Here is a 24,671-nt window from a genome sequence, read left to right as displayed (position 1 = left end):
ATACCCTTTCAACTACTCAGAACACCCTATCAACCAACCTGAACAACCAGGATACCCTAACAACCATGCAGAACACCAAAAACACCCTATCAACTACCAAGAACACCCCATCAACTACCCAGAACACCCCAAAACACACAGTCTTTTATGAAAGACAAAGGGGTAAATAAATCAGCTTGATTGTGTCTTGTTCTAAGAACTTCCCTGGTTCTTGAAGACTTGTATAAACTCTTGCTGCCTGCTGAAACAGAGATGGCGTGTGCATTTCAATCCCACCTGACAGTCTGTTTGCGTAACCTAAAACCCACAGGAAGATTGAGAATGGTACAGCGCAGCAGGAAAAAGATGGCCCGCCTAAATGCTTCACACCTTTATTTATATCTGTCCTGTTATTTCTGGACTCATGTTTAAGTCATGAGGTCATTATGATCGTTGCCATTAGCTGGGTGGAGAGAAAGCGGACGACCGGCAGGCGAAGCGCGTGTGCCACTTCCTGTCAAAGCCCAAAAGCCCCATAATCCCACAGAGAGCTTCCTGTATGGAGCGGGTGTGCAGAAACAAGGATGTTTCTGATTGTACAATCACACAGCAGGGATTTAAAATATATATTTTTCTCTCTTGATCACATTCTCTCTCTCCATCCAGCCGAGTGACTGACAGGGACCCTGGCCAGCTCATCAATAGCCATTCACCCAATCCAATAACAACTGATTGCTCATCAATCGAGCAAAACATCAGCAGCACCAGTGAAGCCGCAGTGAAGCCGCAGACCTCCAGAGGGCCAATGCTGCAGAAATCACATTCCAATCAAGGGGTTTGTCAAATGGAGGGCTTCACCTCGGTAAACACACTCATAATCACACACAACAGATCTAGATGGGAAAGACATTAAATGGTACATGGTGACAAGCTTCAGGGCCTGAATATTTCTTCGTTCCCATCATGTAGGATGGTATGTTGGTAGTTAGGTATAAAGAGTTTATTGCTACATTGCTTTTACTGTGTGAGGGAGAGCCTTTCAAAATAGGGGCACATAGAATAATGAATTCATTTTGTAAAAAGAAACGTAAATGAATAATAATACTATTAATGAACAATTTCATGAAATTATGAAATTATTAATTAGAGTTTTTTTTCTCTCTCATTTTTGACAATATTCATTTTGATTAAAAATGTATAAAAAATTATTACAATTAATTAAATTTGTTATTAAGAATGAATCAGAAAGTAGTTGTTCAATTACTTAAAATTTTAACAAATGAATGATATTTTTTTTTTTGTGACAGGTACGGTTGGATATTGAAATGGACTTAATAATAATAATAATAACTAGAATTAAAAGTTAGTGAACTAACTTTGATGTTGGCTTGGCCATCTTGGCCATGGGGCAAAAGAGCCACAGTACTTGTGTGCCCAACATTCTTGAGTTGCCCCGCTGCAAAAAAATAAAATAATAATACCATAAAATACCAATGTGTCCCTGAGCAAGACACTTAACCTCTAGTTGCTCCAGAGGCGTGCGACCTCTGACATATATAACAATTGTAAGTCGCTTTGGATAAAAGCGTCAGCTAAATGAATAAATGTAAGTGTAATGCAAATAAAAAAATACACCTGCAACAGTCTTTTTCCATGGTCCATTGCTGTTTTCTTTTTTAATAAAAAGCCTAAGCTATGATAACAGCTAAGACAGGGTTGTCTAGCTGAATGCAAAAAAAGTCACGCAAAAACCATAATCTCCTAAATACCATTCAATTTAATCTTATTTTAATAGTACTGACAACATATTTTAAGTTATCACACATTACTGAAAAATTTAAGAAGGGACACTATTTATAGTATACTTAGGCGTGTCAAGAGCTAAACAAAAAGTCCTGTTTCATTACAAAATACTGTAACTTTTATAAACTTTATACTATCACCACAAAATGTTTATTAATATTTATTATAAAATAAATATTTCATAAAACTGATACTTAAATATATTATTTCTATAGGCTATACAAAACAGAAAAGAAAAAAGACTAAATAATAAGGCTGAATAAGCTGATCTATAGCATGTTAAATGGTGGTTGCCTGTCTATGAATGGTAGCCTACAGCCCTCTAAGCTCACAGAAGTGGTTTGACCCAAGTCCTCAGCAGCCAATGACATTGACCTCTTCAAACTGATTTTTAACGTTTACTTCATGTGTATTTAACACGTGAAATACACGTTAAATACCCGCTGATTTTTCACGTATATTTGACCCTCTTGGCCTTCCATACACATTAGACGTGAAAAAAGGACATTGCGTTGTTTTGATATGGATTACTTTATCACAGAATATTTGTTCGGGAGCACTTGTTTGGTTTAAAAGTAGACATGTCAAGTTTTCTATAGATATATCTCTCATGTCTCTTCGTTGAGTATTCATGGAGTTACAGTTCATTTTAATGTCGTTTGTAAATGAAGATCAGCGCAGACCAAGGCTGCAGACAGCACACCTTGTTTGTTATCTTTATTTTATAAGTGCCCAAAGTTTTGTTGTTATTATGTTTGTATCCAAAAAAAGTAGACCCTTTACAGAGACACGTTAAAATTCACGTCTATTTGACCCTCTTGGCCTTCCATACACATTAGACGTGAAAAATGGACATCGCGTTGTTTTGATATGGATTACTTTATCACAGAATATTTGTTTGGCAGCACTTGTTTTGTTTAAAAGTAGACATGTCAAGCTTTCTATAGATATATCTCTCATGTCTCTTCGTTGAATATTCATGGAGTTACAGTTCATTTTAATGACGTGTTTGTAAATGAAGATCAGCGCAGACCAAGGCTGCACCTTGTTTGTTATATTTATTTTATAAGTGCACAAAGTTTTGTTGTTATGTTTGTATCCAAAAAAAAGTAGACCCTTTACAGATTCGATTGATGTATTGCTCGATTAAAACTGAAAGTTTAATTTAAGTAAATTTCGGGGTTATCAGGAGAAAATGACTCAAAACGCGTATATGCGTTAATAGACTCCAGAGTTAAAAGGCTGTCGTGACTTTTTTTCCTTCCAGTATTCATAAGCTGTATCACGCTGTCAAATTATATTTCATTTTGCACACATAAACAGTTCAAAAACACCTGAATTCTGCTCTTGTTGTGTTCTAATGGGTGGATTCGTGCAATTCGCTGTGATATTATTTTTGGAAGCGCTCATTTCTCTCTCTCTTTCTCTCTGTTCTTTGGCCAGAGACATAATTTACGTTATAAAACGTATTCTTAAAATACACATTTCTGTTTTAATAAATGGTCAAATTAAATCATAGCATAACACATAAGTAGGTACAAAAATAATCAGTGATGCATGCGACCCTTTTGGTCTCAGTGTAGCTCCCTGCTTTACCATGTTATGCAACGCTGAGCAATCGCTGCGATGTTCAGCCTGACAGATAAATCTCACAAGCACATATAAACACTCATTTTCATGTGTATAATATATTCTTCTAATTGTTTTGTGCCGTTTCGCTGCAGTGTTTTAATGTGAAAGGCTGTAATTTCTCTGTGCACTTCAAGTGTTCAGAGAAATACATCGCTAGCTCGCGGGCAGTTGGCTGCCGCGAATATATCATGTTATTACTTTAAACAGTTCAGAAACATCTGAATTTAGCTCTTGGTGTGCTCTAACGTGTGGATTGCGTGCAATCGCCGTTTTAAAAGGTCTTAAATAAGAATAAATTCGCTCGTTGTGAGCTCTAAGAGACAATGCCTCCAGCAGCTGACCAGCCGTGATTCTTCTCTCGTCTGACTGGTCTCTGCCCAGAAATAAATTATTAATGAGCCCTGACCCCTGTAATCAGATATGTTGGTTTAGCTTGTCAGTTTGAGGGAAATTGTATTATTTACTTGTATTTTTAACCAATGTAAAAGTGAAAGTAAACAAAACTCCGGGTATTGCAACCAGTAGGGGCGCGATTTTTCTCAGACAATGGAAGTCTATGGGTAATGTATTTTGACATTTAAAAATTAATAAAAAAAAAACTTTAAGTCTGATCCGTCTGAAAAGATATAGCAACCAGCACCGCTCTATCCCGCAGGTGTCTGCCGAGTTTGGGGCTTGTGGCTTTAAAGCCCTAGGAGGAGTAGCGTTCAGAATTTCTGTCAGAAAAATAATAATAAGAAAAAGAAGAAGAAGAAGTTTAAATAGCATAACAGTATGTTGGCTTGTTGCCAAGCCAACATAATAATAAAATTAATGATATTAAAATGTTAATTAACATTTTAATTAAAGAATGAACTTAAAACTGATAAAAAACTTTAACAAAACAAATGTAAAAAATAAAACCTGTTTTTTTGTGACAGGATCAGTTAGTTAGTGATACTGACCGACAATAAAATTAATAATTTAAAGAATAATAGTAATTAATAAAATTAGTGCTATTAAAATTAGGATTTTAATGCATTTATGTGTATATATATATATATATATATATATATATATATATATATATATATATATATATATATATATATATATATATATATATGCATTCTTGTTTTTATTAGGCTTATATTAGGCCAAGAAGCTGTGGTTTACAGTGAATATATAACAGCTAAAACCCCCTTAGCTGTTATAAACCACGGCTTCACAGGGCTTATTGCTTTTACAAAAAGGTTATTCCATATCACCGTATGGTTTCACAAAATAAAACAGACTAAATAAAATGTAATGATATTAATAAAAACATTATTCTTCCACCGAACAATGTACTGTAGTTCCTCAGAATCAATTGTGGTTGCAATAGAGTAAACTAAGGTGTATTTAGTTATGTTTATTGTGTGCTGAAACTGGTATTTATGTGGAGGGGATGATCACATTTATTGTGTCTGTTGAACTGAGGTGTTACAGTATTCTGCCACTTAACATTAAACATTTATTGTTTGAATATTACAATACATTTCGAAATCTGAGACTTTTGCCGCATTTCCACCGAAATTACCCGGAACAATTTTACCAGGAACTTTTTTCCCCAGGAACAATTTATTGCCCCCAGACCTGTAGCTTTCTGTGTTTCCACCGCGGTGTAAAGTACCGGGAAGATTAGGCAAATGTCTGGTGACGTAGGTCTGCGCGCGTTTCTCAATACAAAGTACGCTGATTTTGGACGTGCATCCTCGGTAGTACAGACTTTGCTCATTCGACTCAGGAGTGTGATGTCCGCGATTATGCAAATCTGGTAATTTTGCAAACAGCAGCGTACTTGATAACTTCAGTCAGCTCGTCTTGGCTACTGCAATCTTCCTCTCTGTATATTTACAATAAAACGAAATAGGATATAAAATACCACTAACTCCTTTCGTTTTCATTTAAACAAAATGAATGAGCTGCAGAAATGTACTTAGTTCAGGGATATGTGTATAAATACAGCCATTACAATGAAACAAATTATTATATAAATTGCCTCTTTTTATTTTCATTTTAACATCTAGATAAATTGAATTCAGACCAAAGTTAACCTGTTAGATTAGACAAATTATATGTTATGTTTAGCCACTAAAGAGACATCAGAGCTAGCGGCACACATCAGATGGTCTAGCCGAGGTGATTTCAGCCAAACACATTTTTAAATAGGCGCTGTCTTTATAAATAAACCACAGATTTGAGTTTAAAACAACTATTCTCGGATGAGATACTTTTAAAATTACATTTCATGACACAATAAAAGTAATATTTTGAAAATGATGCGAATAAATGGTGTTTGAACTCAACCAATGCTGCGTGAGCTCAACCAATCAGGATGTTTAGTGCTCAAGTCCCGCCCCCGAAAGTTCCAGGAACTTTGAAAAAGTACCACCTCGCCAGCAGGGACTTTCTGAGGGGCATTTTTTTACCCGGAACTTTATTTAGTTCCTGGTTCCTGCGGTGGAAACACACAGAGTAACAGCCCAAAGTCCCTAATTCCTGAGTAAAGTTCCTGCTGTGGAAACGCAGCTTTAGATTCATAATAAAAGTACTAAAGCACGATGCTTATTGTGATATGTTGGATGGGAAGTGCCCTTCAAAGTTCCGTTCATTACCTGAAAACAGGCTAGACCTTAGATTCTTGGGATTTAAGAAACAATATCGCTCCGTAAAAATGAGAATCGGTTAATATATAGTTAGCGATATTTTTTTACCAAGCCCTAACATATATATATATATATATATATATATATATATATATATATATATATATATATATATATATATATATATATATATATATATATATATATATGATGGGTTTATCACAGAAAAGGAAAGGGAAAAGATGCAAATAATGCAAATATGATTTCATGGTTCATATGTAAAAACAATTATCAAAGAAATTAAGTACCTTCCATTTGCAAAGTGTTTTATTTACTTGATTTATTTAAATAAAATGCATTACCACATGGTTTTAATTGTTTTTTCCCTTGATTTTCAGCAAAACTGACTATATCTTGTGATATTGAGAGGATTTCTGTCAAAACGCCCACCCCTACCATCAAGCTCAGCGTAATGTATGACATTAACATGTTTAACAGAATGTAATCCGCAGCATGCTAGCAGATCTCATTACAGTCAGAGTCATAATTACAGCTGGAACGAGAGCGATCATGTGCTGGCACTGTGCTCGGTGTGTACTGTAATGGAGGAATGAAAGCCTGAGGGGGAAAAAAAGTGTTGTAGCATGGAAGCTCGTGAAAGCAGCATTCACACTCCATCTAACACTCAGTGTGTGACAGGTGTCCGTTCCTCTGAATTCATGAATTTTATCACAGATTAAATTCTGCCATCATAAACTCAAACATCATGAGATATACATCTTGTTTGGGAAATTTTAATGAATGTTTTAATATTTAACACATTAATATTACTAATAAAATTATTAATTTAGCATGATTTGGTTTATTTTATTTTAAGCTTGCTATTATAAACAACAATCATATTGACAATAATAAAAATGTTATATTTATGATATTTTTGTATTATAATTGTATTTTATTTTAGTTTACATGTTTACAACAAACAAATATACAAACAATAACAACAAGAGTCAGAATGATTTAATTTTGAGATGAATTAACCCTTTATGTTTCTTCTCTGAGAGCCTAACGAAGAAACCTCTAATGCAAATGACTTGTGAAGGGTCGTGTGCATACACAGCAGGAGAATCAACAGAAGGGCCACGACTGATTTCCAAGTGTCCTGAAGTGGATTATTTCATGAATCAAAACAAAGCTCTTGTGTAATTGGAGAGGTTGAGAGCAAATGTGCAGAGGAAATAAAGATGTCATGCAGCGAGAGACACTCGAGCACATCAGAAACCAAGACGAGAGGCCACAACGGTTCACTGGACCAACTCCATCTTTACTACTAAACAACAAAGAGATTAAACGAAGAGCAAAGAGACTTTTCCAACACAAACTACAACAGAAACATAATTAGTAATTGAGAGTGACGCTTCAATCACTGAAATCAGCTGTCAACAAGTGCTAAACTCTACACTAAACTCCAACGCAACAGATCGTCCTTGCTGACCGATTCTTTTCATTATCAGGATTTCTTTTCCTCTTCTCCTCCTCCCTGCCATTATAAAGTGGTGCTGAGGGAAAACAACACAATCTCTCTAAAGAAAAGGACTACTGTTGGGAAGTACTACGACTACAACTATTAATAAATGAAATTAGAAATAGCACATTAAAATAAAATAATTTTTTAGCAATATTATTAGTTAAATATTAGCTGAAATAGTAATTCAATAAAATAATATTAATAGTAAATTACATTACATATTAAGATACTGAATTTAAAATTAAGGGTCTCTTTTTACTGATCATAATTTTATTTCCTCTTCTTTCTTCCTGTCGGGAACTTGAAAAAGAAACATAAATGAAAAAGTTATAAATAAAATGAACAATACTACACTAAATTTAAATTAATAAAAGAAATGTAAAACATTATTCAAATTATTGTTGTTGAAATATGTATTAAAAATTAAAAACCATTAATATTAAATTATAATAAATAATATAATAAATATTAGTTCATTTTAAATGAAAGGTTAACAGATTATTCATACTTTAACAAATAATAATATATATATTATATAATATATATATATTAGATTTTTATATAATATATTTTATATATATAATAATATATATATTATATTTTTTAGAAAAATATAATAATGTTTAATAACCACATTCAAGCCTATTAAGAAAATGTCTTTACAACGTTGTAATTAAAAGAGGAAAAATTACAAGGTCTGTCATTGGTTGGCAAAACAGATAACCCCACCCCAAACTTGCTCCATTGGATGATATTTATTTCAAAACTAGTCCATTCATTTTTCATGTACTGTTGATGGATCAATAAAATAAAAAAATACAGATTTAGCACAACCAAACATTCTCTGAGGCACACACCTAACACAAATCCTTTGCTCTTCCATTTTAAGTTTTTTTTGCACCAGCATAAAAAAAAAAAAAAAAGGTTCCTGTGCATGCTGACATGTGAAATAGGTCAAAATCAGTTCTGGAAACTTCCCATGAGGGCTTACATCCACTTCATCCGCACTGGAATCCGATCAGTAATTAACGCAAGTCCCGTTCAGCGGGAGAGTTCAAGTCACTGTTTGCAGACAAAACCTCCTTAATGCATCCGCTGGAGGAAACCAGATTATTAAATGACATCCAGAGCTCTGCACACGTAATTCGGGTCTCCGTCGAGAGGTGCTAATGCAACGCAGCGCACGTGAAAATGAAAAGTATGCACACTTTTCTAATAAAGCAGCACGGTTAATTAAACATTCAGCATTCGCTGGAGACTCGCACCCGCGCCAGGTGCGAAACAGATCTCACACCAGCCATCCAATCAATGCAGCGTCATTTGCGCCTCTGCCTGACGTGTGAGAACATGTGTTCAAGCCTTCAATCAGTGTGAGGAAACGTGAGTACGAATGCATGCGTGTGAAACCTGAGAGAGAGAGACGAGCTACAGAAAAACAAAAATAGACTAAACTGTGCTGTAAAAAACGTCTAGAATGTCTTAAGAGGATGCATACTGTAGTAACACAACCTCCCACAACAGCCTCACAACGAGTTAGCAGCAGAAAATGTGAATATGTGGATCTCACGCTTATGACACGCTGAAAAACAATCATAATAACATTAAAGCCACAAAGCGTTTGGACTCATCCCCAGAAAACATCACTGACGGACTGCCACGACCCATCCTGTGATAATGATAGCTGTGTTTAATTCCTGTCAAAAGATCAATCGGTGAGTCTTGGCAAGTCTTTAGCCCATCACCGAACTAGAATAAACACTCGAGATCTGAGGGATTTGGCTCTGGAGCCGAACTGAGCTATCCTGCACACGTTAAATGAAGTTTCTTCATTTAAGACGAGTATTTTTGCATAAACACACACAGAAATGCAAATATATGGAGAGGGAGTTTACCTAAATCCAGTATGATCAGCTGAGCGCTTGCCTGGACGTTCCCGGCGTCATTCTCCGCTAAACATTGATAAAAACCTTCATCTGATTTTACTAAACCCAAAACCTGCAGGTCATGCTGCTTCTGTGGGGACACAAACAACAAAACAGAGCATTGCGTAAGAATTAACAACACTAACGCTCTTATTATTGTGAAAAAACAAGACGGCTAAATATGACAATTTTCCTGGATAAAGAATTACGGGATTTAAAAGATTTTAGATGTCATGGGTTTTAAAACTTTATCCATATATTTAAAAATGTAATTAACAGGACTGAAAAACATCAACCAATTTAATTAAATCATTACTTAAAAACTATTTCATTGATTTCATACAGTTATATATGTCAATAACAGGACTGAAAAATGGCAAAAAAATAAAAATCATTACTTAAAACTGTATTCATATAGTTAAATGCATCAGTAACAGAACTGAAAAGCATCAATCAATCGATCAATAAAATCATTACTTAAAAATGATTTCATTGATTTATTACAGTTAATTTCACACAGTTGTATATGTTTATAACAGGACTGAAAATATTGCACAAAAAACCTACTTAAAACTGTATTCAACCAGTAAAAAGTTTAAGAAACAGGACTGAAAAACATCAATCAACCAAATCATTACTTAAAACTGTATTCAACCAGTAAAAAGTGTAAGTAACAGGACTGAAAAACATCAATCAACCAAATCATTACTTAAAACTGTATTCAACCATTAAAAAGTGTAAGTAACGGGACTGAAAAACATCAAGCAAATCATTACTTAAAACTGTATTCAACCAGTAAAAAGTGTAAGTAACAGGACTGAAAAACATCAATCAACCAAATCATTACTTAAAACTGTATTCAACCAGTAAAAAGTGTAAGTAACTGGACTGAAAAACATCAAGCAAATCATTACTTAAAACTGTATTCAACCAGTAAAAAGTGTAAGTAACGGGACTGAAAAACATCAACCAAATCATTACTTAAAACTGTATTCAACCAGTAAAAAGTGTAAGTAACAGGACTGAAAAACATCAACCAACCAAATCATTACTTAAAACTGTATTCAACCAGTAAAAAGTGTAAGTAACAGGACTGAAAAACATCAATAAACCAAATCATTACTTAAAACTGTATTCAACCAGTAAAAAGTGTAAGTAACAGGACTGAAAAACATCAATAAACCAAATCATTACTTAAAACTGTATTCAACCATTAAAAAGTTTAAGTAACTGGACTGAAAAACATCAACCAAATCATTACTTAAAACTGTATTCAACCAGTAAAAAGTGTAAGTAACGGGACTGAAAAACATCAAGCAAATCATTACTTAAAACTGTATTCAACCAGTAAAAAGTGTAAGTAACTGGACTGAAAAACATCAATAAACCAAATCATTACTTAAAACTGTATTCAACCATTAAAAAGTTTAAGTAACTGGACTGAAAAACATCAATAAACCAAATCATTACTTAAAACTGTATTCAACCAGTAAAAAGTGTAAGTAACAGGACTGAAAAACATCATTTAATTAAAATCAGGTTTTAAAACATACAGTTAAAAGCGTTGGTAACAGGACTGACAATTGCAAAAAATAAAAATAAAATAAATAAAAATCATTACTTTAAACTGTATTCGTACAGGTAAAAGTGTCAGTAACAAGACTGAAAAATGGGAAGGTATAAAACACAAATAAAATAGAAAAAATAGCCAATAATCCGGATTTTAAACAAGGACTGAAAAAAACGTATTGAAAAATTTAAAATATAAAAGAGAAAATAAAAGATAAAATATTACAACACATCAGGTTTTAAAACAATGGTTGATAACAGGGTGGAAAAAAGAAAAAAAGGTTGCAAAAAAGAAAAAAGAAAATACAATAAAATAAAGGATTAGAAATGGTTGGTAACGATTACACAGCTGTGAAAAAAAAAAAATAAATAAAAATAAAAAGGAACAAAAACTATCATCCAGATTTTAAGCACTTTATTTCACTGACCCCTTTGTTTAAAAAAGAAATAAAAGATTCACCAGTAAATAAAATAAACAAAGACATTTAAAAAGAGGAATGAATGGTAAAAATAGTTTACTGTATATAAACATGCATAAATGTGCATCATCAAGAGTGTCTAACATACCACTATCCTGAAATAATCGCTGGGAATGACCGTGTCTCCATCCTTCATCCATTTGACGGTGGGCGGCGGCGAGCCGGTGACGTCACACTCAAAGATGATGTCCATGGACTCCTGGGCGTAAGTGTTGGAGGGTCTCGTCAAGAACCGTGGGGGAACTAGAAGAAGAGAATGAATGAATGCAGGTATGAACTAGAGAAGAGGTCACCGGGTGCATTACAAAATAAAAGTGCAACATCCCATCGCAGGGATTCGTGTGACAGACGTGGCTATGGTGGGACTGGCAGCGGCAGTAAAACTGAGTTTCCTCTAAATCACAGTTTCTTTGGAAACCGCATTCATCAGGGAACAAGCTAGTTTGCATCCTCTCCTGATGTTTATAAGTCGTGCAGGTAATGAAGCACGTTCAGTCGGGAAGAACAGAGCAAGAATACAGAGTCGCGAAATATAAAAAGAGTTTCAGATCCAGAGGTAGTTTTCTTATCAGCGGCTGCCAAAAGTGCGTCAAGGATGATTGATTCTGTATTTTTCACGCCCAGCTTTACCTTCTAATATCAACAAGAGACAGAAAATCAACAGCGCTCCATCTGCTGTCAGTTTGAGGGGGAGAAACAGAGGAAGATTCGTTTCCTTGAACTCTGCTCCGCTAACGATCTCTGGCACTCACTGTTTGTGGTGTGATCTCAATTCTCTAAAGCGCAAAAACACACAGTTGTTTCTCTCCTGCATCAGCCTTGGTGAATAATGCTGTTTTCAGACAAGAGTTTTGTTGTTTGGATGAACCTGAGTTCGATCTTCTGACCCTCAGACTCCTGCAGGACTGGGTTCACACCGGCTGTGCTCTCAATGGAATACTTGTTTACTGCGAAGCACATACTGAAAACCATCTAATGCTTTTAAAAACAAGTTATAGGCCTATGTGAAAAAAGTATGCCAATAACATTACTATGCCACATCAATGGTCTCAAACTGATTCCTGGAGGGCCACAGCTCTGCACAGTTTAGCTCCAAGCCTAATCAAACAAACCTGATCCAGCTAATCAAGCTCTTCAGGATCACTAGAGACTTCCCAGCAGATGTGAGATGGAGCTAAACTCTGGAGAGCTGTGCGCCTGAAGGAATTGCGTTTGTGGCCACATTGTCACATGACATTCTCCGTATTTAACTCTGAAGTGTGCAGGATTGACACAAGCACTAAACTGAAACACATAGATCTGAAGTATACACTGAAATATTCACAACGCTTTTTGATCTGATTTCCATAATTCTGAGATTGTAATATAATATATTTCAACATATGTTAAACACAAAAAACACCAGTTTCCACAAAAATATGAAGCAGCAGTGATAGTAATAATAATAAATGTTTCTTGATCAGCAAATCCATCATTTTAGAATGATTTCTGAAAGGTTCATGTGGCACTGAAGACTGAGTAATGATGCTGAAAATTCAGCTTTACATCACAGGAATAAATTACAGTTTGCAATATATTCCAATAGGCAACAGTTATTTTAAATTAGAATAATATTTCACAATTTTACTGTTTTTATTGTATTTTTAGTCAAGTAAATGCAGCCTTGGTGAGCATCAGAGACAAAAACATTTTCTACTCATAACAGAACTAATATAAAATATTATAATAATAAAAGAAGATATAATTTATGTATATGTACATATATATTACTTTATTTTTAAGTGTATATATATATATATATATATATATATTTTTTTTTTTTTTTTTTTTGTGGTGCTAAAAACACCTTAAATCAATTTGCAAATGATAGAATGTTTTTTGCATTTAATTGGGAGACAATAAATTATATATAAAAAATATAAACGTAATGTACAAAAGTAACGTCAAAAAGTAAACGTACTTAACTATATACAAGACTCCTGAAGCAAGTGGATGTGAGAGTAATAATACGATAACAGATTTTCAGAACACATCCTTTCATTTTAAGAGTGACTTTTAAAGCCAGACCCAAGCCAGTCTTAACAGTGTTTTACACGGCTCTTTACAATCCTGCTAATCTGAGAGGGAATCCGCGTAAAATCCCAGCATGTGAACCCCGGCTCTCAAAATATCTGCAGCACAAGAGTTATGAGTCACTTCACATGCAGATATTAAGAGATTAACATGCCAGCATTTAATAACCCATCTCAGTGTTTCACAGTATGAAGAAACGGTCACTATAAATCTATCACGGCCCTCATCTCCCAGAAAACCTCTTAAAAACACCACAGAGTTATTTATACATCCAAAGTCAGCCAAAGTCTTGCAAGAGAAGCACAGATAATGACAGATAAAATGCAAGAAATCTCTCTTTCGGAAGAGGAAAAAACTAATTGGCATTGAAAGCACATCATAAATTAATCACATCAATGAAAGCAGCACAAGCAGGCATGAAAGAGAGCTAAAAATATGAAGTGAGTGAGTTCGTCTCAGTGCAAGTTAAGATCTACTGTGACATGCTGTTGATTACCGCAGAAAACTGGAAGTTTATTCACCTAGAAAAGACTTTTATAACATATTTTACCTGTCTATAGAGTTTGACGCATTGCTAACCTGGAATTTTCCTTAAGTAGGTGGTTAACGCGGTTGCACAGACGTACAGGAACTATAAAAATGCTCAAATAAGCACCTGCGTACGTGTTTTTCAACTTTACACACCTAAACGGCCTCTACGCTAGGTGTGTTTGTGCTACCATCTGACACAAAGCGGGTTATTTTTACCCATCAGACGCTAAATCAGATTTCCTGACTCCCCACGGGAGATTCAACTTCCTGAGCTCTGTAACAAACCCATCCATACGTGCGTCAGTACCTGCCAGAGAGGTGAAAAAGCTACTGGAAAAGCCATCCGAATGCATCTGGATGGGCTGAACGCAGCAGGAGGGAGTGAAAATAACAGCTTGGGTCAGGAGGGTGAAGAGATCATGAACACACTGCCCACCGCTATCCGCTTTATCTTACTTTGCTCTTGATTTTATATTGCACTGAAATCTCTTGCATCACCGCAAGCATCCATGTCTCACAAGAAAAAATACATCTAATTAGAAAATCCAATTACGGTATGGCTCAATTTCAAGAGTCAGATCAAAGTTAGTCTGGGCTTCAGGCGGCACGACCACATGCTGCACACAAAAATCCCCCAAAACTGCAAGCTCCGATCTGACTGACTGGCATTACGCAACTTCCACGAGTCAGCCTGCGTGAGTTTTTATCAGTTCGCCAGAAAATGGATTACAAAGTTTTACACACATTTTGAAACTAGATTTGCCAGGTTTATGGCAAAATGTAGAGAAATGTAGCATTGCATCACTCGCTGATCAGTGGATCCTCTGCAGTGAATGGGTGCCGTCACATTGAGTCCAAACCACTGATCTATAGAAATGACTGGATCGCTCACTGCGTTCTAAACCGTGTTCGAGCCGCTATCTTACTGTTCCCTACTGGCAGAGCAACAAAACACTGACCGAAAAAAAAATCACAATCTTTTACAAATGCATTTTTAATTCAGATGTGTTCTGCAATGTTTGTGATCATTTGGGGGAGGATAAGTGATTTAATTAAATAGTTTAAGAGACCTAAAGTTCACCCAAAAATGAAAACTCATTAATCATTAGTCATTAATTACTCACCCTCATGTCTTTCCAAACCTGTGAGACCTACGTTCATCTTCAGAGCACAAGTTAAGATATTTCTGATGAATTCAGATAGACAGCAAGGGTACTACACATCGTTAAAATAGTCCGTATTACATCAGGGGTTAAACTGTAATTTTACAATTAAAACTAAACAAAAAACTGAATGTAAACAATGCAGAACGGATGTTTTCTTTCAGATCAAAGTGTAAACAACAGAAAACGTGTGGCGCAGCAGACACAGAACAGTTCATGCTCATTCTCTCCAAAATAGCACCAGGGTGACACGGAGGAGACAGATTATTGAATAAAGTCATTATTTTTTTTCTTTGTGCACAAAAAGTATTCTCCTAGCTCCTTGCATTTTACATTTTGGGTGAACTATTCCTTTAATCTAGGATAATGACATCATACAATGAACTTACAGAAACTAGATTTTTCAGTAGCCTGACAGTTTTTAATGAGACGAAACTTAAAATAATATCAGAAATGTAGCACTTGAAACCTTGAGAAAACTTTGCCATAAAGTTAAAATGTTAAAAAGGGCATTCAAGCAAAGTACATTAGTGCGCACACATTCGGCCTCAAAAACCAAAAACCTTTATAAGTAAATTGTCACATTCAACATAATGCTACAATTATGTTATAATGGCGTTACAGACTTTTTTAAAGCCCCACCGTGCAGTAATTTCCTCTGCGTTTTCTGCAGCACTTTTTGAATGAATGACCACTGTCAGGCTGTTAGTGCATTTACCTGTTCACACGTACCTGTCTCATGTCAAAAAAAGGAAATTATGGTTATTCAGGTGGCCACATTTAGTCAAAATTAGAGCTGAGTTTGAGTTGTGCATGCATTAACTCACATCTAGAGAGAAGAGGCTTTTAAAAGTGTTTCCATGCAAAACTCCACATTAGACGGAGCTGTAAATTCCCACCGACTCCCCCCAAAAATAAATCCTATGCCAAGAGATGAAAATAATACAGAAAAAATGAATAAATAAAAACAAAACAACGCTTTGAAGTACCTCCTCCGCAGAGGAAAATGCCGTCTAGACACGTGTGAGTCTCAAAAGCCTGAACAGTGTTGCTAGTAATTACATACGGGAGGTTTAGTGCTGCTTAGTGAGTCTGTTTGTGCTGAACTGAATGTTTTTGGGAAATGTACCGTGCACCGTGAGCTCTGCCTGGATCTCGCTGGTCATGTTGCCGCTGTCCGTCTGGCAGGCATATATCCCAGCATCCTCTGCGGTCAGGTTGACGATCTGCAGGCTTCCCCCGCCAATCACAGCAAAACGCTCACGGCTGGAAAAAACACAGAGAGAGAAAACGAGGAGATGAGGATGTGTTAAAACCAGCCACCTCAAGCACACCACTGTAATACCGGATCGAGATGGAATCGAAAACAGGATACAGTATGGATTTAATTTCCTGCAGCTTTTCCTTTATGGCTTGAATGCACCGAAAGCAACTTCCCCCGAGTGTTTCGCTTGAGGTTTCTCGAGAAAAACAAACACTGTTTCCGGTTCCTCCCCGATGATTCGGAGGCAGGAAGATAGAGAGAGAGTTAATCTAAGATGAGCTGAGAATGGAAAGAAAGAATAATCAATAGTCACACACAACAGAGTAGAGAAAGCAAAGAGGAAGGATAAAGAGTCGACAGGGTCCCGCTGAACACAGTCAGACCTCCAAACCTCACGTCACTTTATTACAAATGCACTGCTATAGGGGAAAGAAAAGATATCACCAATTACTGAGTTTGACTAAGAACGGAGAGTAAACCGGCCTGGAACGATAGCTTCCCACATTCACCTGCTCACGCGTCAACAAGTGTCTTCCAACACAGCCAAGTGTCAAACTGCAGCTCACAGTGGCAATGACCAAGGCTGAGCGAATTCTGGTGTCAACTTGATGTGAATTCTTGTAGAAACTGAGACATGAATGTAGCAATTTTAAATATCATGCATTACCATTCAAATGTTGGTGCCATTATAAAAAGAAACGTATACAAAAGTGGCAGTAAATCTGTTTTGTGTGTTCTATTTCAAATAAACGCTGTTCTTTTAAACTTTCTATTAATCAAAAAATCCTGAAATGTAAAATGCATCAAGGTTCCCACAAAAACATGAAGTAGCACATCTATTTGTAATAATAATACATGTTTCTTGAGCAGCAAATCAGCATTTTAGAATGATTTCTGAGTAATGATGGTGAGAATCCAGCTGTGCGTCACAGTAATAAATTAAATTTGACTTTATATCCACATAGAAAATTTTACAATATTACTGTTTTCACAGTATTTTGATCAAATAAATGCACCTTTCTAAATTCAATCTTACCAACCCCAATTGTAAATTATTGCATAAATACAAACATTTTGTGTAAAAATAACAATATTTTATATTGTTAGAAATTGACAAGAATTTGACCATTTCAGAACTAATGTTTGTATGAACAGATTTTCACAATTTCACTCTACTTGAGTTTAAAATCTGGGTTTATACATTATTAGAATATTTGAACATTATTAGACATTATTAGAATGTTTGAACATTATTAGACATTATTAGAATGTTTGAACATTCTTAAACATTACTAGAATGTTTGAACATTATTAGAAAGTTTTAGAATGTTTGAACATTATTAGACATTACTAGAATGTTTGAACATTATTAGGCATTATTAGAATGTTTGAACATTATTAGACATTATTAGAATGTTTGAACATTATTAGGCATTATTAGAATGTTTGAACATTATTAGACATTACTAGAATGTTTGAACATTATTAGGCATTATTAGAATGTTTGAACATTATTAGAAAGTTTTAGAATGTTTGAACATTATTAGACATTATTAGAATGTTTGAACATTATTAGACATTATTAGAAAGTTTTAGAATGTTTGAACATTATTAAACATTATTAGAATGTTTGAACATTATTAAACATAACTAGAATGTTTGAACATTATTAGACATTATTAGAATGTTTGAACATTATTAGACATTATTAGAATGTTTGAACATTATTAGACATTTTCTGAATGTTTGAACATTATTAGACATTATTAGAATGTTTGAACATTATTAGACATTATTAGAATGTTTTAGAATGTTTGAACATTATTAGACATTACTAGAATGTTTGAACATTATTAGAGATTATTAAACATTATTAGAATGTTTGAACATTATTAAACATTACTAGAATGTTTGAACATTATTAGACATTATTAGAAAGTTTTAGAATGTTTGAACATTATTAAACATTATTAGAATGTTTGAACATTATTAGAGATTATTAAACATTATTAGAATGTTTGAACATTATTAAACATTACTAGAATGTTTGAACATTATTAGACATTATTAGAAAGTTTTAGAATGTTTGAACATTATTAGACATTACTAGAATGTTTGAACATTATTAGACATTATTAGAATGTTTGAACATTATTAGACATTACTAGAATGTTTGAACATTATTAGACATTATTAGAAAGTTTTAGAATGTTTGAACATTATTGGACATTACTAGAATGTTTGAACATTATTAGACATTATTAGAAAGTTTTAGAATGTTTGAACATTATTAGACATTATTAGAATGTTTGAACATTATTAAACATTATTAGAATGTTTGAACATTATTAGACATTATTAGAAAGTTTTAGAATGTTTGAACATTATTAGACATTACTAGAATGTTTGAACATTATTAGACATTATTAGAATGTTTGAACATTATTAGACATTATTAAACATTATTAGAATGTTTGAACATTATTAAACATTACTAGAATGTTTGAACATTATTAGACATTATTAGAAAGTTTTAGAATGTTTGAACATTATTAGACATTATTAGAATGTTTGAACATTATTAAACATTACTAGAATGTTTGAACATTATTAGAAAGTTTTAGAATGTTTGAACATGATTGAACATTTTCTGCATGTTTGAACATTATTAGACATTATTAGAAAGTTTTAGAATGTTTGAACATTATTAAACATTATTAGAATGTTTGAACATTATTAGACATTATTAGAATGTTTGAACATTATTAGACATTATTAGAATGTTTGAACATTATTAGACATTATTAGAATGTTTGAACATTATTAGACATTATAGAGAACACTGAAAACAAGTCATTTTTATGAACAACTTAATCTAAGAACATTATTATTCATTATAAACTATTGTTTATTCTAGACTTTAGCATGCAAATTAATGGAAGCCATTTCAGAATAACTAACTAAAAGTTGTTACAAGACAATTATGTCATTTTAAAAATCATGTAGCTTTTACCATAAAAAAAGCTCACACCGTTAGCTTTCTATTGCGGACGTGCTTTTAACTAACTTTTTGAGAACTTTGTTACCAGCTTAAAAAATGTAATATTAAAAGAACAATCGATTCATACAATGTTTTCTTCCAACACTGTGAGAACATCAAAAACGAATTCCTTCATAAGAATCAATGAACATGAATGTTTCAGAGCTTGCGTTCCCGCAGGATCACAGGAGCGTCACTCCAGCGCAGCTATATTTAGCATCTCCCAGTCACTGTTAGTCAGTGATGAGACAGCAGGCGCCGCTCAGAGAAACCAGGTCCCCAAACCCAATGAGAGATTCGTTAAACGCATGAGATGACAGAAGTCAGATGACGCTGCGACGGGAGCCCCTGAGAGACCTGAGGCGGCGGTGGCCGGATAATTAAAAAAGAAATTAAAAAGAAGATGAGTCTATAAAGTACAAAGAGCCTTGTTAATTGTCTTTTAGCAGAGCATTAATGCACCAGACTGGAGGAGGGTAACAGAGCATGATGGGTAAAAAGTTAGTTTTTAAAGGAATAGTTAAGACATTATGTTCCTTTGTAGATTTTAAAATATTTTTTTTGCACTTAAGACATTGTTTATTCACTCAAAACCAAAGAAAAACAAAAAAGAGTTACTTTAAATAAAAAAAAATAAAACATTTCAAATAAATTATTTTTTCTCACTTAGTTTCCAAAACAACATTATAATTTTCAGTTGAAAATGTTTAGTTGAATTTTTTTTTACAAAGCTATATAGATATAAGAAAATGGTAAGATAAAAATAACAATTTCTAAAACTTTAACAGAAATTACATTGAAAAGAGAACTTATAACAATTAAATCTAATTTAATCTATTAAATTAAAAATAACATCGAAATGTTACCGTTCTGCAAATTTATGGGAAAGAGATTGGGTAAAAAAAAAAGTCCTTTAAATTAGCACAAAATTCAACCCATGAACACTTAATTTGGTGATAATTGTCCCAAACAAAACCACAAACTGGATAACATCTGATTTATTTAAAACTCAAATTAAATCTTTAAAACTTTAACTTTTGAAACCCTGGTGGATACAGGAAAAAAAAAAAAAGATACACTCAAGTGTTCTTCTCTTAAAGGTTATCTTTGAGAGCATCTGGATAACCATTAACACACTTCAGAAGGATCCTTATGTTAGGATTTATTATCCGCCATTTCCCAGAATTCTTCCATTCAAAGGCCAGTTTAAATTTACTGTTGTTTGCTAAATCTGACCAACCATTAAAAACGTAATAAACTTACTATAAATGTTTAAAGCACATGCAAACAATTCCAGGACGTTGTACGTCATAAACAGAAACATGAGGGCGAGATTTCGAAGTAGAATGCATGATATTACCAAAAACATAAATCAGTGTACTGCACAAAGAGGAAGTGCTTGCTGAAAATTGACGCCCATCCATCCAGCATTGGCGCCTGTTTGTGAGCAACACCTGACTGGATTTACATTACACTTATATTACAATCTTCCCCTTGCAAATGCTCCAGGCTGATGTCTGTGTTGAGAAGAGGTCATCAACAAATACGTCCCATCTGGAATACACAAAACTGCTCCGTCTCCGGCCGGTTCATCCACATCAGTGAGGACAAAAGGTGCTCTTGTCAGTGAAGCAAGCCATTCGCATTCTTCCCAAGAATTCCTCCGTGATCCGCTGGCCTTCTGTAAAGCTCTAAACAGCATTCCGGCTCTAATCCATGAGATTCAAACGTGAGATAAGACAATTACAGCTGTGTATCTGAGCCCATCTGTTCATATCGGACACTCTTTACATGATTCCAAACATGGAGAAACCGGTCTCACATTAGAAAGCATTTATCAGAAATCCCTCTAAACCAGTGTTTATGCCTGGCCAGTAATGAATGAGCGGCTGAGCTGATAAGGAGGTGAATTTGTTTATTCAGTTCCTGCAAGCCATTCCACAATCTTCAGATTAGACTTACAACAACATGCCAGAGAAACAAACAATGGAGAGGGCGAAGAATGTGACTTATTCAGCACCGCTTCTCCTGCTGAAATCTAAGGCCTCTAAGCATATGAGATTTGTACGGTTTAAGCTTTCGGTCTTCATTCTTGGCATAGTACTACCTGAAAAGCTTAATTCACACAATGACAAATCTCCACTAATGTAATTCTAAACCAGTATGGTGCTATTTATTCATACGATTTTACACACAATTCCATTGCAGTCAACATTCATAGTGACCTCTAAACATTTTTAAAATGTACTTAACAAGGTAAAAAAAAAAAGCATTTTTAAATTAAAAAATTAAATTAAAAGCACGAAATAAATTCTAGAGGAATTAATAAATAAATAGCAACATTTATTTCATTTTACGCTTACTTATTTCTACTTGCATATATATTTGAGATTTGGTAAACATAACATTTAACAGTGTTATTGAATTTGTATTTTATTTTAAAGACTACCTTTAAGTGCGCTTTAGATGATGGGAAAGGCATATTAAATGAAAAGAAAAAAAATACACAAGAAATAAGCATGCACAATTAAATACGCAATATTTTTCATACATATTCAATATGGACTTAAACATTTAGAAATGTTTTATTTTAATAATTTATGATCATTTAGCATCGCATGCCTGTAGGTCATAGATACGTGCGTAGGAAAAAATACTTATATAGTCAAAATATGAGAAAACAAGATAATCCCGCACACTATCAACTTGCAAAACAATAAAATAAATACTTTAATAGCAACGTTTCGATCGTATGATCTTCATCAGGCATCAACCTTGTATCATACGATCGAAACATTGCTATTAAAGTATTTCTTTAATTGTTTTGCAAGTTGATAGTGTGAGGGATTATCGTTTTCTCATATTTTAATAGTTCAAAATGCAACTTTAAGAGCCTTTAAAAATCCTATATTAGTCCTTCAAAAGTTTGAAACATAATAGAAACATCTATTTTTATGTGAAGTTTAATTTTAAATCATTTCAGTCACAGTCTCCTGTCTGTCTTCACTCACAGAGGGGCTTTTACCAGAGTAAAGACTCAAACTCAACAGGGAAAAATGAAACTCTGAATGGAGGATTTGTATCACACACACACACACACACACACACACACACACACAGACTACAGATGTTGTGTGAGCCGTGATGGACTCTGTCTACCCCTCTGAGGGACTGGGCATTGTGGGTAATATGACATTATTAGAATGTATCCAGCATCAGGAATACATTACATCGCCCGAAGACCATGAGAGAAGCAATTACGCTGTAAATGGAGTCTGTCAGCAATCATCAGTCCTGCACAGACAACCGGCAAAGAACCGCAATTAGACATTTAGCCGCTTTCAATCGCCAGCGTGAACTGACAACAAACCTCATCGGAGGAAGCCGTGAGAGACGCACGCGAGTTAGCGGCTTAAACAGGTCATGATTAGTCTGCTCAGCTCTTTTTAATACGATCAATTCAATCTTTATGGAACGCGTCGTTTCAAATTACGGTGGGTGGGATCGAAGCATTACAACAGAAGCTCAATCAATCCCAATTCAATTCTGTCAAGACTGCAAACTCTGGTCCAAACACTTCATACACAGCATTTAAAACGGCATGATCACCATATGAACCTTAAATGATGCTGCAAAAATATTTTCATCTCGTTTCATACAGGATCTTTTTGTATTATTATTTTTGTGCAAAAACAAAAAAACAAAAAAATTAATTTTGTTGTATATATATATATTTGTGCTGTAAAATGATTAATCACATCCAAAATAAATGTTTTTGTTTACATTACATGTGTATGTGTACTGTTTATATTTATTATGCACACACACACACACACATATATATATACAAACACACATATATATATATATAAATTGGGAATAATGTAATAAATTGTATATAATAATAATATTATATATATATATATATATATATATATATATATATATATATATATATATATATATATATATATATATATATATATATATACATATGCATACATATATATATGGGGTGAATATATAAATTTCTAATATTTTTCTTATAAATGTTAAATATTCTGTTATACCTAAAGGCTACATAACCAGATTAATGCAATTACTACTAAAATGTTTGTTAATATTCAGGTAATATATTAGAATTGTAATTAAAAATAAAAAACTATATGTAAGTATTTTTATATACTTAATATATACAAACATATATTTACATATATTTTTACCATTTACAAAAGAAACAGGATTTCCTTTCTTAAAGCACTTTCCGTCTATAATTCCTAAATTGTGTTTCACAATAAAATGTATAAAAGAAAGAAAAACATCATTAATTTTGCATGAGCCGCAGCAGGGATGGAGCTTTATCCCCAATCTTATTAGGACAGCGACTGTCAGAAAACAGGCTTCCTAAATACACCACCTACACAATCCTCTGATCTGACTCACAGATGTGAAGGGCAGTCTTCTTGTTACTTTTACCTTAAACTATCCCAAATTATAAATATATGCATAAGCACAAAAGAAAGGGGTGTATATATACATTTCTGGTGTATTTCTTATAAATAAAAAATGTTCTACTACATTTTAAACCATATCAGATATACAGATATAATACAATATAAATAAATAAACAAATTAAATAAAACAACCAATTCATGTGCACAAAGGAAAGTGGTGCAAACTTAAACTTTAAATAAAAATATTATACTTTATAAATGTTGCCTTGTACTAAGTGCAAATGATAAAATTACCGGAACTGAAACACAAATAAATGAAAAGTAAAAATAAATATTTAAGAAAACAAAAGCACGAAGTAAAAAATGAAATAAATGTAAATATGCAACAAAAAAAAAGCTAATAAAAATGTATGTTATTTTCAAGTTTAATACACAGGGTAAGTGGTTAACTCTTAATCTTAATATGATCGATAGTATTTTATCGATAGTAGATTTATTAATCTAATCCACTAGATGCTGGCTGCTGACCTTGAATGTGTTTGGATGCAGACTGTAGATCAGTAAATGCAGTAATACAACCCTAGTGTGTAAAGGGATCATACGCAGA

General features: G+C 33.8%; 1 pseudogene; it reads right to left on the bottom strand.

Moving 5' to 3' along the window:
- LOC113084494 (neogenin-like) overlaps window positions 1-24,671 on the bottom strand; it is a 73,021-nt pseudogene that overhangs the window by 8,373 nt on the left and 39,977 nt on the right.

The sequence above is a fragment of the Carassius auratus genome, unplaced genomic scaffold (assembly GCF_003368295.1).
Source record: "Carassius auratus strain Wakin unplaced genomic scaffold, ASM336829v1 scaf_tig00040146, whole genome shotgun sequence".
In the NCBI taxonomy this organism is placed as follows: domain Eukaryota; kingdom Metazoa; phylum Chordata; class Actinopteri; order Cypriniformes; family Cyprinidae; genus Carassius; species Carassius auratus.
This window is presented reverse-complemented; position numbering and strand designations above follow the sequence as displayed.